We start from the raw sequence: 18844 nt of genomic DNA, 5'->3' as shown, positions 1-18844 counted from the left end.
AGAAATTTTGCAACAAAGGACAGGTAATCTCTTCATCAAAAGATTACTGCTAATTAAAGAAAAACAGATATCCCAAGTTAAGGAATTTAGTATTCCTCAATGTGTGGGAAGATGCAAAAGTCTGGGTTCACTGAAAGCATTCCTTTCATGTGCATCTCAGTATCCTGTGTATTTCACATCCTGAGCTCCCTTGGGGTTCCCCATAGGGAGTAGCTGCAGTCCTAATGGCTGCTAGTTCCCAGGTATTCTCCTTCCTGAGTGCCTTGAGGGACATCCCTGGTAGTTCAGCTGTTGAAGAATCTGCCTGCAATGCAGGAGACTCTGGTTTGATTCCTGGGTTGGGAAGATCCCCTGGAGAAAGGATAGGCTATCCATTCCAGTATTCTTGGGTTTTCCTGGTGGCTCAGCTGGAAAAGAATCCACCCACAAACCCAGGAGACCTGGGTTTGATCCTTGGGTTGGGAAGATTTAGGGCTCAGGAACTTGGTTGCATTGAAGGGCTGCAATCACTGATGACTGTGACATCCTTGTTTACTGATATGGCAGGAAATACTCCATTTCTCAGGGTGTCAGCAGGTTTTTTGACCCATCAGGAACTTCAAGGGATTAGGAAAGTTTTGCATTTGAGCCAAAACCTATACCATAAACCTAAAGCTATAGAAAAACAAACCCTTATAACATTGCAATTGGAGAAACAAGTAAGCAGTAAAATGTTCCCCCAGTGTTTCAAGAGGGAACAAATGCATGCAAATTAATAAGACTACTTCACAGAGACAAAGAATAACATCACTTCCACCACTCCAGGCTTTGCTGCAGCTGGGAGATGCAATACCTTGATTTGACCCCCTCTCATAACAGCACTCGGAGAAGGCAATGTCACCCCACTCCAGTACTCTTGCCTGGAAAATCCCATGGACGGAGGAACCTGGTAGGCTGCAGTCCATGGGGTCTCGAAGAGTCAGACATGGCTGAGCGACTTCACTTTCACTGTCATGCATTGGAGAAGGCAATGGCAACCCACTCCAGTGTTCTTGCCTGGAGAATCCCAGGGATGGGGGAGCCTGGTGGGCTGCCGTCTATGGGGTCGCACAGAGTCAGCCAAGACTGAAGTGACTTAGCAGTAGCAGCAGCATAGCAGCACTTCAAGTATTATGCCAACAGACCCTCAACTATTTTTGATTTTTACCCAAGACCTCATTCAAAGAAGGAGTAAGATGTGGTAGAAGAAAAAAGGGAGTGAGAGGGAAGGAAATCTAGGAAGTCTCCCACATTCAGATTGAACAACACAGTAGGAATTAGTCTGTTGAATATTATATTTACCTGGGTCATGAAACCAGATGACATACGATGCAGCTGTAGGAGAGATTTTGTTTTTAATTTTCTGGCTGCATCATGTGGCTGCGGGATACTGGTCCACCCATGGAGGAATCGAACCTGTGCTCCCTGCAGTGGAAGCACTGAATCTTAACCAATGGATAACCAGGGAAGTCCGGAGAGATTTATCATAAGAGAAATGGGTAATGCCAGTATCAATAAGACTGAGGTGAAGATGGGGAAAAAAGGAAAAGAAGCATTAACTCCAGAGGCCAAAGAATGGTACCCTTTGACTCCAAGATAAAAATGTGTAGAAATATGTCATTAGAAGGAGAAACTACTCTCTCACACTTAGGAGCTTGCTAAGAGTTGAGGCTTTGAAGTTTGGGTTGAGAGTCAGTGACTACTTATACATTTAATATGACAGGGTAAGTCACTCTCAGTCCTATACCTGTGCTCTTCACATGCGTTCATTTAAATTACAGTAAATGGCTTTTGCTTTGTGTGGTCAACAATGGAATTGCTTGCAAAACTTCCTATTCTGTGACCAGGTGTGAGGATTGCCCTTCTCTTCCTGCTTTGAGGTTACATGTGGTCCTATGACTTGCTTTTCTCTTATGAGCAGAAGTAACATGTGTCACTTTCTGGCAGAAACTTTAAATGAGTCAATGTATGATTTCCTGGATCTTCTTTCCTTGCTTTGGTGATTATAAAAAATATGTATCAAGATGGCACCTCCACCACCCTATGTCCTTAAGTGGCTCCAATGGGCAGGACATGCCTATTGACTTGAGATGGATATGTAATGTGAATGACAAGTAGGCATTTACTATGTTGGGTCATTAAAAGGCCTGTTCGTTGTCTTCTCCCCATTTCACACTTGTGAAATCATATTAGAAATCACCGCTGGCGCAAGTCACTAAGACTAGTGTTTACTGCATCTGAAATTAAAACAAACTTTATTTCCCCTGACTCACTAAATCTCCCTCCTTCAGACAAAGACCTTGGAGTTGCCAGAGTAGGATGTCCACGCCTCGAAACCATTATCTTTGGTCAACTGGTCTAAATTTAGATGGTAACTTATATTTGCTTTCACTAATAAAAATAAAAGTGAACCTCACAAAATGATGGAATGAACCCTAAAGACAGCTGCCTAAATCTTTACCCTTTCACCAAAGTCTTTAACACCTCCTTACTTTATGCCTTCAGTGAAAACTCTGTCCACATAGAGCCAGAAGTGACATCAAAGCAATTATGTATTCTTCAGTGCTTGTCTTTTCAGTTTTTCCATTTTCAAGTTCTTTTCTTGTGTCAAAGCTGATTTTCTGTTTCTTTGCTCCTCCCACATCTCATTTTGCAGAACCTTTGCAATAAGGTTGCTTTCCAAGCCATGCAAGAGGAAGAAGGATAGTTTCTATCCCTTTAGACATCTGGAGGAATCCTCTTGCACTTTACACACCTTCAGAAAGGAGTCTTAAAAGTCCAAAGGAATAGCTCAAAAGCTTTGCAAATTACTAGTGACTGTGACCCTTTCCATCTAATTTATTTCAATCTTCAAGGCCTGTATTAGTCTCTATTTTTATAGCAAAGCAATGGACTGTCTTTAAGGCTTTCATTTCTTATTTTTATTTTACTTTCTCTCTCAACATCTTTTTTTCATTTCCTCTAAACAGTTTTCAGTTCACTTCTCCAACTCGACATTCATCTTGACAAGAGATAGGGAAGTAACTTGTAGGGAAAAGGGACAAGGAGACAAAGGAAAAAGAGAAGTGGGGCAAAGTAATTATTGTAGTGAAGTCTTTAGAGAAGTTTGATAATGTGAGAAGAGTGGAGAATCAGGCTTTGAATGGATTTTACTGTGCAGAATGGGGAGAGACCATGAAGGAAAAAAAAAAAAATCAAAGTGAGTGTTAATAGAAGAAAAGAATGAAATGGAGTTAGGCTCCCTTTAGTGGCTTGGTCATCAATTGAGTTCATAAATTGTTACTACTGAGCAAACCACTGGCCTTAGGAAACAGTGTCAAGAGAAAATGCTTAGTCCAATGACACATAACAACTTGTAATTTCTCATGGCATTTGTTACTTAGTGAAAGTGGAATGCCTGACTCTGCTTATTTCAATAAAAACAGCTTTGACACATATGAACAGTATACTTGATTGGGACAGCAACCAAAACAATGACTCGTTTTCATCTCACATGCAAATCTTAAGACTTAACTGACAAAACCATACTGTTTTATAATTATTTTTGCATCTAGTTACCATACATTTGGAACCATATTCTTCTCTGAAGCACATCAACACAATTTTTTTCAAGCTGGAAAATGCCTGTCTACCCACCTTCTTTTCTGTTCTTCTGGTATTTACCAAGTGGCTAATGTATGCAAACCTTTGTGTTCCATTTTCAAATGGCTCAGAAATAAAGCTAGATGAAGCAGCCCTCTTTTTGGTATCTCTGATGAAATTTTAGTTCTGGAGAAAACAAAGCAATATTGTAATCTTATTTATAATGGTAAGAGACCTATATTGCTTTTATCTGCCAGGTACCTTTTATTTTTCTAACAACAATGCCCCTCCTCTGCCTTAAAAAAAAAATGTCCTTCTCTCATGCCACCTGGTTCTGGTGAGACTGTCAGAACACTTTTCTCCTTTCTCTAACCCCCTTCCCTATGGAGTAGGGCGCTGACCCAGACCTCACCAACTGTGTCCCTCCTAGAGCAGATACACACTTGAACCACTGTAAGGGAAAGAACAAATGTCATGTTTTGCTATTTTAAAATTTGTATTTAATTTGATTTTCTACCAAAGCCTCATGTGTATGTGTGTGCACCCATGTACACTCAGTTGTTCAGTCTCATAAATTTTGTTAAATGTTTTAACATTCAGCCAGCAGCTTTTTAAAAAAACAGCCAACCATGTGAAAATTCACAACAGCAGAAAGTTAATCTTTACTTCCCTTATTCTCATAGATGTTACACAGTTTAAAGTCACTGCTCTCGCCAAGAGAAGTAACAGCACCTTAGTCTGCCTGGGGGGATGAATACTCATGAATCCATGACCAAAAGTGGGAGATGTATATTACTAATAGGAATGGGAGGAACACAAACAACTAGTGAACTCTAGATTCACGCTTGGTTATATTGAACTATATATAATATATATAGTGGTCAGATATGGTTTTTAAAACAACCTTACATAATTAAAAAAAAAAAACACTTGGGCATTCTACTCCAACAGATTCTCTCTTAAAAATTTTTTTAAATTTATTTGGTTGTGCTGGGTGTTAGTTGAGGCACACAGGATCTTTAGTTGAGGCATGAGAACTTTTAGTGGTGGTATGTAGGATCTAGTTTCCTGACCAGGGATGCTCCCCTGTGTTGGAAACATGGAGTTTTAGCCATTGGATGACCGGGGAAGTCTTAACAACCCATTCTCTTTATATAAAGTTCAATCTTGAATAGGTGGGGGGGTTTTAGTTGAAGTACAGTTGATTTACAGTATTGTGTTCATTTCTAGGATAGAGCATAGTGATTCAGTATTTTTGCAGATTATATTCCATTATAGGTTATTACAAGATAATGGGTCTAATTCCCTACACTAGAACAGTAAATCCTTGTTGCCTATCTATTTTATACATAGAATTTTGTATTCTTTAACCCCATACTCCTCTTTTATTCCTCCCCGCATCTCACATTTGGCAACCAAAAACTTGTTTTCTTTATCTGTGAGTCTGTTTCTGTTTTGCTTATGCATTCATTTGTATTGTTTTTTAGATTCAGGTGGGCTTTTTTTTTTTTTTTTAACTTTAGCTATTCACCCAGAAAACTGCCTAACAGTCTTCTGACTAGACATATCATAAAAGGTCATCCAACCCTGGAATTTACAGACCTGATTGCACAAGAGCCATCTGTGGAATTTTTTTTTTTTTAATTCTGACTTCCAGATCCTTCTCTCTTTATTTTTAACTAGTTCCATGTGTGATTCTTCTCTACATCTAGCTTAGGTTGAGAATCACTAGCTTAGTCCATCTTTCTCCAAAATTGATCATCTTCAATCTTGAAAAATTAAAATTCCAAAAGTGTGCATGCTTAGAGTAGGAATCATCATCTTACTCTTCATATAAGTATTTCAGTTTCAAAACAGAGAGACTCCTTGATGACTGTAAGCTGTCAAGATCCTTTTGCGACATAAAGTATATCACCAGAGTTGTTTACAAGATGCAGGGTCCCATTTTGTACGGTGGTAAAATGATGAATCAGATGCAGTAAGTGTTTTAATGACTCAAACATAAATTTCTGGGTAGATTTCACTTGCAAATAATTGTATTAATTATTTCAAGCCATTTGGATACCACCTAGTAAAGTTTAGCATCCATGGTCATGGTCAAGAATGTAACATTTTCTCCCCAAACATTCTGAAATTTACATTTAGAGACTAATGAGTTAGTCAATATCTGGTCTCTAGCAGGAAGAGAGGAAGTGGAGATTCTCTTCCATGGAAGGAGAGAAAAAACATAACAGGAAATGCACAGGCAGGAGAATAGTTCGTTTAGACCTCAGGCACAATTTGTCAATCCTTTGAATCCTTTCTTCCTCCCCCAGTTACACTAAAATCACTCCCAAGTCACACTTCTTTCTCTTCCACTCCCATGCCTTGGAAAAGGCTGTTCTGTACTCCTTGATGAAGTCCTGTTTCTTAAGACCCGTCAAACTGTTCCCCTTCTATAGAGGTTTCTTTAGTTTTCTGGGTCTGTTCTCTACCTGCCTAATATCTCTATTTAGCTTTCATGACAGTTCAGTTCATTTGCTCACTTGTGTCCAACTATTTGTGACCCCATGGACTGCAGCATGCCAGGCTTCCCTGTCCATCACCAACTCCCAGAGCTGGCTCAAACTCATGTCCATCAAGTCGTTGATGCCATCCAACCATCTCATCCCTCTGTCTTCCCTTCTCTAGTCTTCAATCTTTCCCAGCAGCAGGGTCTTTTCCAGTGAGCCAATTTTTTGCATCAGGTGGCCAAAATATTGGAGTTTCAGCTTCAGCATCAATCCTTCCAATGAATATTCAGGACAGATTTCCTTTAGGAATGACAGGTTTGATCTCCTTGCAGTCCAAGGGACTCTCAAGAGTCTTCTCCAACAACACAGTTCAAAAGCATCAATTCTTCATCAAAAGCACACTTCAAAAGCATTTTTGATTTCCAATTCCTAGCACAGTGCCTGACACCCAGAAAGTGCTGAATAAATGCTTATTGAATAGCAAATGAAATAATTTGCTTGATTAAATTTCCATTCTACTGAACATAACCTCCCCTAATTGTGTGTTTCAGTGGCAACTAGAGAGGGCTAGGTGTCCCCTTGAGTTTCATGACACAACAATAAATCCACTGGCCTTTTGAAACAATAGACAGAAGCCCTTGTCTGGCAGCTGCATTCAGGAACTTGCCAATTCTGTGACTGGGTTGCTGTGGTTTCAACCCATGAAGAGACAGAGGAAAAACCTGGTGTGAAAAATCCAAGTGTGTGAAACCAGGTAACCAAATAACCAGTTTCAAGACCCAGGAATATCAGCTTTATTCTGGTAGTACTTTTTTTATTGCAATTGCTTTACAATGCTGTGTTGGTTTCTGCTATACAACAAAGTGAATCAGCTACGTGTATACATGTATCTCCTTCTTTGTAAGCCTCCCTCCCACCCCACCCCAACCCTGCCCCTCTAGGTCATCACGGAGCACCAAGCTGAGCTCCCTGGTATACTGCAACTGCCCACTAGCTATCTACTTTACACATGGTAGTGTATACACGTCAGTGCTACTCTTCCAACTTGTCCCACCCTCCCTTCGGTCCACAGTCCCTTCTCTAGTTCTGGCTCTCTGTTCCTGTCCTGCAGGTAGGTTCATTGGTACCATTTTTCTAGATTCCATATGTATGTGGTAATATGTGATTTTGTTTTTCTCTTTCTGACTTGCTTCACTCTGTATGATGCTCTCTAGGTCCATCTAACATCTTTGCAAATGGCACAGTTTCATTCCATTTAATCGCTGAGTAATATTCCATTGTATATATGTACCATATCTTCTTTATCCATTCCTCTATCAATGCACACTTAGGTTGCTAAAGATCCATGTACTCCATTTTGTTGCAGCACTGTTTACAATGGCAGTAGGTATTGAGAGCTGTCCTAAAACCAAGAGGAGGACAGAGATCAAAGATTAGGGGCATAACCTTGGATCCCAGGAAGAGATGATACAGGTTGCAGACAGTAGCAAATGATGACTCGGTTTTACCAGGACTGAAAGACTATAATAGTCAGGACTCTAGAATTACAAGTGATTAAAAAAAAAAAAACCCAAAATGAATGTAACTGCAAAAGAATATACGAGAAAAAATACGTCCCTCTTCTAGGATCCCAAAGCCCTCTAAGGGCATCCTTATAGTGTATAATATTGTCTTTTTTCACTACCAACTGTGAGCCCTTCAAGAAAAGCCACTTCAACTTATTCCTCTTCTGTTCCAAACACCCCCCTAGGAACCCAACATATTGTCTGACACTTAATTTACACCTAACATGTTTTGCCATTGAACTTTAAGAATAGAGAAGTGTCTAACTTATGCCCTCTAAGTCCTGGAGCCAAAGACAAAATTTTAACCCAATGTGTTTTACTATGTGAATTTCAGGATACTTCTAGGAGTTTCTTGAATCTGCCATTATGAGACATTTTTGCCCTAAATTATGTGTGATGACTACAGCTTCATAGATGATAGAAATAAAGATATGAGCAGAAAAGGGGGAAAAAACCCACAGAAACAACACAGAAAGACTTCACTTTTTCTTAGTAATGATACACTAAACAGTGTTTTATCTAATGCCTGAGATAAGTAAAAGCTTCTTTAATTCCACTGCTGTTTTGAAATGAAATCTGCCGTTGTTCTGACTGTTCGTTGCTCCAGACAAGTTTGGGTGTGCTGGCTGATATATGTGCAGTGACTGATACAGTGTTAGATGTCTGAGTGACAGAATGGTATCAGCTTTTTGCAGAAGTTAGCTCCAATTTTATTGAAAAAGAAGTTATCGAGGAGATTGAGCAGTGACTGCATATGCATATAAATGCTCCAGCAGTCAAAGACTTGTAAAGTATCCACACTTTCCAAACTGACTTACACAATAGAGAGAAAAACTCCTAATTTTATTCCAGTCTTATATATCATTAAAGGGGCACTATAAAATATATTTTATATAAGTGTATATAAATATCATTGCTATAAAATATCATTGCTTCCCTTTCTTGCTTTTTATCACTATGAGTCCAGACATAAGATTATATTAACAGTAAATGGACATCTTGGCCTATGCTTTCTTCACAAGGAGAATGTCAAATTCTTACAGTTATCACCTTATTTATTCCATATGAATTCAATGCATCAATTGCCTATTTTATGGCAGACATGGGATCTGAATATGGAGAGATGCATAATTCATAGTCCTACCCTTCAAAGTGCTCAAAGTCTAAGAAAAAAACAAAGAGTTATTATATAATACCCTAAGTGCTATGATAAAGACTTTATAGGGTAATGTATTACCATAGAGGGGGAAAAAACCTCTAACTGCCCATCTGGGAGGATGGGAATTTGGAAGGGTTAGACATGTTTACAAGGAAATATCATGGGAAATTTACTGCAATTCCACAGAAATTTTGGAGATACTATTGTAATACTTTGAGGTCTGCTAGGCTAAGTAGCAGAGAAGGCAATGGCACCCCACTCCAGTACTCTTGCCTGGAAAATCCCATGGACAGAGGAGCCTGGTGGGCTGCAGTCCATGGGGTCTCTAAGAATCGGACACGACTGAGAGACTTCACTTTCACTTTTCACTTTCAGGCATTGGAGAAGGAAATGGCAACCCACTCCAGTGTTCTTGCCTGGAGAATCCCAGGGATGGGGGAGCCTGGTGGGCTGCCGTCTATGGGGTCGCACAGAATCGGACACGACTGAAGCAACTTAGCAGCAGCAGCAGCAGCAGGCTGAGTAGGTTTCTTCCAAATAGTAAACCAGTAAGAGTTTGCTGTTGAATGCAAAAGTCAATTCTGAGTGAAATGAAGATCTGAAATTTGCTCATTTAGCATGAACTATACCCACAGCCTGAATAAAGCAAGCCAAATAAATGAATGATTCATTCAATTCATGCAAAAGCAAGGTCCCTTAACCGAATTTCCATGAACATTGTTTCTCCAGATCTTAATCTTAGTTCTAGCTTTGCTCCCTTCTAAGGACCTAGTCAAAAAAGCAATGCAGGTTTACTAACAAAGGTATACACATTAATGGAGGTAAAGTTGATAAGCATTAGGACACCATGGTAGTAGGAAACCTGGATGTAAAATTTGGGATATCAGGCCTAGCAATGGTTGAAAATAATGCTCTTTAGAAAATTATAAATGATGCACCTGAAGGGTGAATGATTGTTTGTTTTCCATTATAGCCCCCAAATACATGACTGCTTACTCTTTTTTTTTTTTTAGACTGAAGTCTTGTTGAATTTTAAGATTCATTTCAGGTATACAGTAGTGATTCCATATTTTTGCAGATGATATTTCATTATAGATTATTACAAGATAATGGGTATTATTCCACTTTATACAGTAAATCCTTGTTGCTTGTTTATTTTCTATATAGCGGTTTGTATCTGTTAATTCAATACTTCTAATTTGTCCCTCCCCCCTTCCCTCTCCCTTTTGGTAACCACAAGTTTGGTTTCTTTATCTGTGAGTCTGTTTCTGTTTTGTATATAGATTCACTTGTATTATTTTTTAGATTCCATTTATAAGTGACATCATATAATATTTGTCTTTGACTTATTTCACTAGCATACTATTCTCTAAGCCAAGCCACACTGCTGCAAATGGCAATGTTACATTATTTTTATGGCTGAGTAATATTCAATTATATGCATGTACCACATCTTCCTAATCCAATCAACTGTTGATGGGCACTTGGGTTGCTTCTATGTCTTGGCTATTGTAAACAGTGCTGCTATGAACTCTGGGGTGCATGTATCTTTTTTGATTAGTATTTCCTTTTTTTCCCAAATATATAGCCAGGAGTGGAATTGCTAGATCATATGGTATTTCTATGTTTAGCTCTTTAAGGAACCTCCATCCTGTTTTCCAGAGAAGGCAATGACACCCTACTCCAGTACTCTTGCCTGGAAAATCCCATGGATGGAGGAGCCTGGTAGGCTGCAGTCCATGGGGTCGCAAAGAGTCGGACACAACTGAGCAACTTCACTTTCACTTTCATGCATTGGAGAAGGAAATGGCAACCCACTCCAGTGTTCTTGCCTGGAGAATCCCAGGGTCGGGAAGCCTGGTGGGCTGCCGTCGATGGGGTCGCACAGAGTCTGACATGACTGAAGCGACTTAGCAGCAGCATGTTGTTTTCCACATGGCTTCGCCGATTTACATTCCCACTAACAATGTACAAGTGTATCCCTTTCTCCACATCCTTTCCAACATTTGTTTTTTGATGGCTTTTTGATGATAGCCATTCTGACTGGTATGAGGTAATACCTCATTGTGGTTCTGATTGGCATTTCTCTAATAATTTAACAATGTCGAGCAATTTTTTCATGTGCCTATTGACCATCTGTATGTCTTCTTCTTTCAAGGAATGTCTATTTAGGTCTTCTACCGAATTTTTGATTTGGTTGTTTAGTTTTCTGATATTGCATTGTATGAGCTGTCAATGTATTGGGAAAATAACCCCTTGCCAGTTGCGTCATTTGCAAATATTTTCTCCTATTTCATAGGCTCTTTTCATTTTGTAGATGATTTCCTTTGCTGTACAAAAGCTTTTAAGTTGATTAGGTCCAATTTGTTTATTTTTGCTTTTAATTTTTTTGCCTTAAGAGATGAATCTAAGAAAATATTGCTGTGACTTATGTTGACCGTTTCACATGTGCTCTCTTCTTTGACCCTGATCTTGACTATTAAGCTCCAGGCATAACGGAGATAGGGAGAGAGTACACTATCTCATTCATAGAACTTAAAGACATTTTGTAGTTACTAGGGATACCTGTATAGGAATGAAGATGGAGGGACTTTCTCCTTACAGGAGTACCCTTCCTTTTTCTTCCTGACTGCAATTTGGTTCTCTGTTTCACTACATACTTCAAAGAATTCTGACTATCAATACCCAGTATCCCTTCTAAAGTGATTCAAATCCATGACACATCCACTTTCTGAAGAAGTGATTGCAAGCCCTGGATGTTCCCCATTGCATAAACAATTATCACAAGAACTATTCCAACACATTTTTAAGAATAAAATACACTAATTTAAAACATTAACATGTATAATATCATATTTTGAGGAAGTATATATTTAAGACATATAAAAAAGATAAATAAGAAAGTGTTAAGATGTTACACTGCAAAATCTTTAGATTCTAAGGAGATTCCATGTTCTAAATAACGTTTTGCCCGGGGTAGTTACTGTGACTAATTTGAGGTGAACTGGGTAGGCTGCAGTCCATGTGGTCGCTAAGAGTCGGACACAACTGAGCGACTTCACTTTCACTTTTCACTTTCAGGCATTGGAGAAGGAAATGGCAACCCACTCCAGTGTTCTTGCCTGGAGAATCCCAAGGATGGCGGAGCCTGGTGGGCTGCCGTCTATGTGGTTGCACAGAGTTGGCCACGACTGAAGCGACTTAGCAACAGCAGCAGCAGGAAGACTCTGAGCCATCTCAAAGTTGAGAAGTGTGGCCCAGTATTGCAATATTATCAAACATACAACACATATTCATTGTAGAAAAAGTAGAGAATACCAGGAAAAACAAAGATTAAAAAAAAAACCTGTAACCCCATGACTTATTAGAAAGCCATATTAGTAAGCTTTTAAAGTATATTTTCTAGATTTTTTTCATATGCTTTAGTTGTTAAAAAAAAAAAAAAGGAATTACATCCACATAGTTTTTAAAATTATTTATCTATTTATTTGGCTATGTTGGATCTTAATTGTGATGCACAGGATCTTTGTTTGCTGCATGTATACTTTTTTAACCTGTTTCCATTCACTTCATTTCAAGCTGAGTGGTACAGCACTGTAGGAATTTATACCATGATTTATTTAACCAGTATTGTAACTATCCTTTTGTTGACTGGTTCAGTTGCTTCCAATTTCTTTCATAATTTTACAATGAACATCTTTGCAAGTGCATCTTTGCATACATCCTGAATTCCATTAGGATACATTTTTAGAAATGGAGTTGAGGAGCCAAGGAATGGGCACATTTTTAAGTTTTCTCAAAGTAGTCTCAAATTTTCCTACAGAACATTTGTGTCAGCAGAGTTTGAGCTTGCTCACACCCATAGTCTTGTTATTTGTATTCACGGTCATTATTTTCTCACCCTAACTTGTGTCACTCATATCACCACAACATTCCAGTGACCACTGTGGAGATCTTGGACATTCAGCAGTTGAGAATAAAGTTCATTTCCTTAGAAACCTTTTTTTTTTCTTTTTTTCCTGAGTAGTTACACATGGCCGTCACATGATCTTTTTCAGATTTCCCCAATCAATTAACAACATTTTAACTCAACTGAGAGTATTTCACTTATGGATGATCATCACGCTAGGCTATAATTTATGCTAAATCATGTGTGAGATTTCTCAATGAGAAAAATGTACATTGAGAACAGATCTTGAATGATTTAGCATTCAAACACCAGCACTCATGCACTGAACTGAGATTTTGGTTCAGGAGAGAGATGCTTCAAAACCCCTTTTTCTCTTTGAAACCAGTACTTGAAAATGTTTAGATGGTTATTTCATTTTAATCAATTAATTGGTTAAGTTCCCTAGCCCCCAGAGGGAAATGTTTTGAGGAAAAGTCGATTTCAATCTGTGGGGAAAATGATGACAATGGCACTTTTAACAACCAGTTACAGGAGTTATCTTCTGGAACAGCTGGGCTGCAGCCATCAACTAGATTCCTTCTGCATCTTTTTCTCCTTTCCTTTTGAATTTTTTTAACAACAAAGAAGAAATTACAAAAGGCAATTCTATCTAAGAAAAGGAAAGGATTAAAAAAGGAAAGGCTTCATTTCGAAGCATCCACAGGACACCATGAAAATCTCCCGAGCACTAGAAAAGAAAATCTCATTCCACAGACATAAATCAGAAGAAATCGTTCTGGATACAGCTTAAGACAGGGGGTGAGGATGATAACACCACAGTACATGTTTAAAGCATTGGGCTTTGCAGGCTGCATATCCTCAAGAAAAAGATAACTTTAAGGAATTAGGGTGAATTCAGCATGTAGAGATTGTGTCACTTCCTCGTATTGTTTTTGGTCTTTCAATGATGATAGGATCTAGTGTGTGGTTCCAGAATGCACAGGTTCTATTGCTTGATGAGACATTGGTCCCTCACATGCATTCCAACCCACCAGCTAGGGATGCAGCTACCATGACCCAGGACTGAGCTGGGTGAGGAGACTGCACAGCCACTGGTAACACAGCCAACTGAACTTGGACTCTGTCCGTCCTCTGATTTTCCAGTGACAGTTTTCAAATCATTCTACAAGCAGCTTGTGTGTGTGGTGTGTGCGTGCAATATGCTTAGCTGTGTCCGACTTCTTTGCGACCGCATGGACTGTAGCCCACCAGGCTCTTCTCTCCATGGGATTTCCCAGGTAAGAACACTGAAGTGGGTTTCCATGCTCTCCTCCAAGAGATCTTCCCAACCCAGGGATCAAACCCAGGTATCCTGACTTGCAGGTGGATTCTTTACCATCTGAGGCACCAGGAAGCCCACAAGCAGCTTGCCCAACCACAAATTTCAAGCATTTTCACTTTGCCAGAAGTGTTCTTTGTCTCCAAACTTTCACAGACCCCAATTTATACTTAAAGTCATATGTTTAATTATATTCCACCAAATTTAATTTTAATTTATAAATATTCTAGAAAAAAAGCCTCTAGGATCAGATAGGAAATACAATTCAGGATCTTTACAGAAACACTTTTTAATTCAGCATAAAAATCAACACCACATAAAATAATCCCTATTCATTTCTAAATTGTTCATAGGAGAAAAATCATACACACAAATCACAATTGCAATTATATTTTTTCCTTCAGTGAATCAACCATTTTTAACCTGCAAAACTGCCTTTATTTCCTTGGTAGAAAAATCAGATGATATAAGAAAAAGAAAAAACTTCTTTTGATGGTTTGCTAATTTTGCTGACCCTAAATATCAAACATCATTTCAAAGAGAAAATGGTTTGTCACAGAGATAATATAAGTAGTCACCATTCTTTATATATGTGTATTATATTAAAATGTATAACTTAAGTCTGCTTATTAGTTACTTAAGCTGGTGATGGTTCTTTGAAGCATTATTTTTCACATTTTACATGAGTAAACAAGCTCAGAGATGTTAAATTACATGTGACAGAGTCATATGTGAATAAAGACATGGCTCTGAGATATGCTACGGCTAACATGTCACAAAGGCTATATTACCATACTTTCTGTCGTGTCTCATTTTTCTGTGGTCACCTCAGTCATCCTCTAAAAAAACGTGATGCAGTTTAGAAAACATCCCAGTCCTTCCTTGTCACCTATTTCTCTAGTAATAAATTCATTTCTGCAACAAATAATAAATGATTACTATATTTGGCACTGTAGCATCAAGAGGACTAATTTTATGGTCATGACCTCCAAGATCTCAGTTTAGTGAGAAAAATATGCAGATATTTTTCAAATTAGTTAAAAGAGCCTAAAATTAGTTAAAAGATAAGTGTATGCGACAGTAGAAGATATAGTGTGGCAACCCACTCCAGTATTCTTGCCTGGAGAATCCCACGGACAGAGGAGCCTGGCAGACTACAGTCCATAGCGTCACAGAGAGTCAAACACAACTGAAGTGACTTAGCAGGCAAGCAAGCAGTGCTCAAACCTGCGTTGTGGTGGGCTTTGCAATGTGAGTGCATGCTAAATGTAGGTTGGCCAAACAGGAGGTCCCAATCCATGCTCCCTCCTTTCAGATATTTTTTATTTCCATTATCAGACAAATTTGCCTCCTCTGCCACCTATTGGCAGGAAGAAACATCGTCTGGTTGAGTTAATCCTAAAAGCACAAACCCAGATGAAGATGATTAATCAAGGAACTGGTGTTACTACACATTATCTCCTCCACTGGATGTGTTCTAGATCAGGAGAAGAAAATATTGATGGCAAAACTGAGCTTTAGTTTGGAGAATTAACCCAGCAATTATTTCTCTGTGCATTACATCTCCAGTCCTATACTGAGCATCCATACCCTGGTTTTCCTTCTAGTAAGCGCTTAAGCCTCTAAGAGCCTCAGTCTCCTTATATATCAAAAGGTGACAAGGATATTGTCACTGACCAATTCACAATGAAGTTCAGAGACAAATGTGATAAAGTTATGTGGCCACTGAATTACTTATCCCCAAGGATTTCCCCCTCTTTACCTCTTCCCACTAAAAAAAAAAAAAAAAAAAAAAAAAAAAAAAAAAAATTCTTTGAAATAGCTGTTAAATTCATTTGCCTCATTTTCCAGAGAAAACAACAGAGTCCCAGAGAGGTGATGCTTCAAGATGTGTTTGTGAACTTAAAGAAACCAACAACAGATCTGGCCCTATGGTTAGAACTGAAAAGTAGCTGAGACTCACAACAGAACAACTACAGTCCCTCACCATTTTGTATCTTTATTTGCTGCTCATATCACATTTTGAGTAATGGAATCAGTGTGTGCATGTGCCTAGATCTTATATAATATAATATAAATGTCTTGTATTCTGCACAGTGCAGAATCAAGTACTTTATAAATGGATGAGCTGGTGAATGCAATAAGCTTAGATTATTTAGCATAATACATTTACTATGTAGTGGGGTCACCTGAGGCCCCCAAAGTCTTGGTAATTTGTTCAATCAACAGAGTAAATCAGAACTGGGGCCAGAAGTCACTCTGAGGTTCTGATTCTAGGCTGTTACATTTTCCTCCATTGTTCCTCTCTTCCAGAGGGAATTCCAGACTGCCAAAGTCTTGAATTAGGTTGGTCTCCTCTGAAGTTCTAGAAACTGTGGTTCTTTCTTTCCCCCAGAAATGTATGAATCATCAGTGACTGTGTTGGAATGGGGACAAAGGTGCTGTAAGTATAGAAATTGTTGGGATTCAAGTGAGTTTAATAGCATAGGGGAAGAAATCATGCGTGGCTTGCAAACTTACAGCTTGTTGATGGGAGTGGGGCTAGTTTGTACTGAACCAAGCAGAGCAAATATGATGACCTATCTTTCTTCTGGACAAATCCAGCTCCAGGACAGTAACACATTTCGATATCATTGCTTGTACGAGTAGGGATTCATTGAACAGCACAGATGGTTTACCGCAACATATGTCTACCATAAGAAAGACAATCCCAGAAGCATCTTTCTCAGGGATAGCCTTACCATCCGTGTAAAGAAAGTATTATAGTGCTGGTGACAGCTCAGGGCCTTTTGGTTAGCTTTATTTCTGAAAGCTACACAAAAGGAAAACCAAATTTGATATGTTTTTATTAGTGGCTAGGTAAATCAACTATTAATAATCACACAAGGGTCAGATTGGTTGTTGCTTAGTCCATACCATTGCAAAGAGTCAGACACAGCTGAGCAACTAACAGGGGACTTCCCTAGTGGCTCAGACAGTAAAGAATCTGCCTTCAATATAGGAGACCTGGGTTTGATCCCTGGATCAGGAAGATCCCCTGGAGAAAGAAATGGCTACCCACTCCAGTAATCTTGCCTGAAGAATCCCATGAACAGAGGAGCCTGGCGGGCTACAGTCCATGGAATCGCAAAGAATCAGACACGACTGAGCGGCTAACACACACTATGTACCTCTTGAGCACAGATTATAATATTACTTACAGGAATAAATAGCATTGTGCTAAATACTTGTGTTTCTTTGATCATCACAACAGTCCTATGTGGTTGACATTGCAGATGAGGAACCCTGAGGTTCAGATACATCAAAGAATTTCACTTGGGAAGTATGGGTAGGAAGGGCTTCCCAGGCAGCACTAGTGGTAAAGAGCCCACCTGCCAATGCAAGAGATGTAAGAGACGTGGGTTCAATCTCTGGGTCAGGTAGATCCCCTGGAGGAGGGTACGGCAATCCACTCCAGGATTCTTGCCTGGAGAATCCCATGGACAGAGGAGCCTGGAGGGCTATAGCCTATAGGGTCGCAAAGAGTTGGACACCACTGAGCAACTTAGCATGCACACATGCATGTAACAGAGACAAGCATAGATTCCATCTTCTGAGTCCTTGCCCTTAACCATTATCCACTCAAATCCATGTCCTGCCAAATTCAACCTTAACTTTCTGTTGCCTGTGCACTTGACTTATCCCTCCCACTAGATAGCAAGATCTTAAAAATCAAGTCTTACTGTGTGCCTTCAGAAAGCATTTGTCACAATTCTTTGCAGAAATGTGTCCTAAAATGGCAGAATAGTCAGACACTGAGATTTTGCAAGTGATGGATAGATAAATGGATAATTGATAGAACATGAAAGGTTTGGTTATTTGGGGAAGGGGGAATGGGAGAAGAAAGAAAATTGGTGGACTAGCAAAGGGAACTGGAAAAGACATTTCAGGTTTAATACTTGAGTTCTAACTTATCTCAGCCAACTCTAGTAATAAGATATGTCCTTGCAGAGAAATGGCTAACATCTCTCCTGATTTACACATAAAAGGATTTATTGCAGTTCTCGCCTCTGTAAAGCAATGTAAGATCAACAGGATTAGTGGCATTATATTCTGCTCTCTGCAGAGTTTAATGCCATTTCAAGCTGTTAAAAATTTATAGAAACAAATAAGAGAGTCCAATATCAGCTGAAACTCTAATCCTCTCGAAATAAAGGATTGTTCCTAGGTTACAATTTCCCTTGCAAATGTAAACTCAAGTGACTGCAGTTTGCAGATAACATTACTTTCTTCTTGAGTCATGACTGGAGAAAGTCTGGCTGGGCATTCATGGAAGAGTGACTGATGGCAGCATAGTGTATCCATCAGTCTCATTTCTTTATTATGTCCATAGCATAGTGGGCAAGGAGTTAGGGTGGCAGTAAAAGGATTCTTCCTCTCCAAGGGTGAAAGGAAATTGGGAAAAAAAAAAAAAACAAACTGCCCCACGAACATTAAAGTACAAAATCATCCTACCAGAATGGACAGGTAAAGTCCTTTGAAGGAGCCATTCATTTGTGCATTCATAAGTTTAGAAGATAAAATGTGTCTCTCCGAAAGGAGATTCATAAACAATGGAAGACTAGAAAACCAAGTGTTTCTAAAATACACAGATATGTGGAAAGAGATGTATCAGGTCACTCTAACACATAATTCATTTGATTCCCTCCACCTATGATACTTCATAGATGTGAGTCTTAAAGAGTCAATTCAAAGAGGCATTTTATTTTATATACTGCTAAAAAAAAAAAAAGCTACAATTACACTGTGCTACCACACTTA

Source organism: Muntiacus reevesi, chromosome 2 (assembly GCF_963930625.1).
Source record: "Muntiacus reevesi chromosome 2, mMunRee1.1, whole genome shotgun sequence".
Classification (NCBI taxonomy): Eukaryota; Metazoa; Chordata; class Mammalia; order Artiodactyla; family Cervidae; genus Muntiacus; species Muntiacus reevesi.
The sequence above is the reverse complement of the archived record's forward strand: the minus strand, read 5'-3'. Positions refer to the sequence as shown.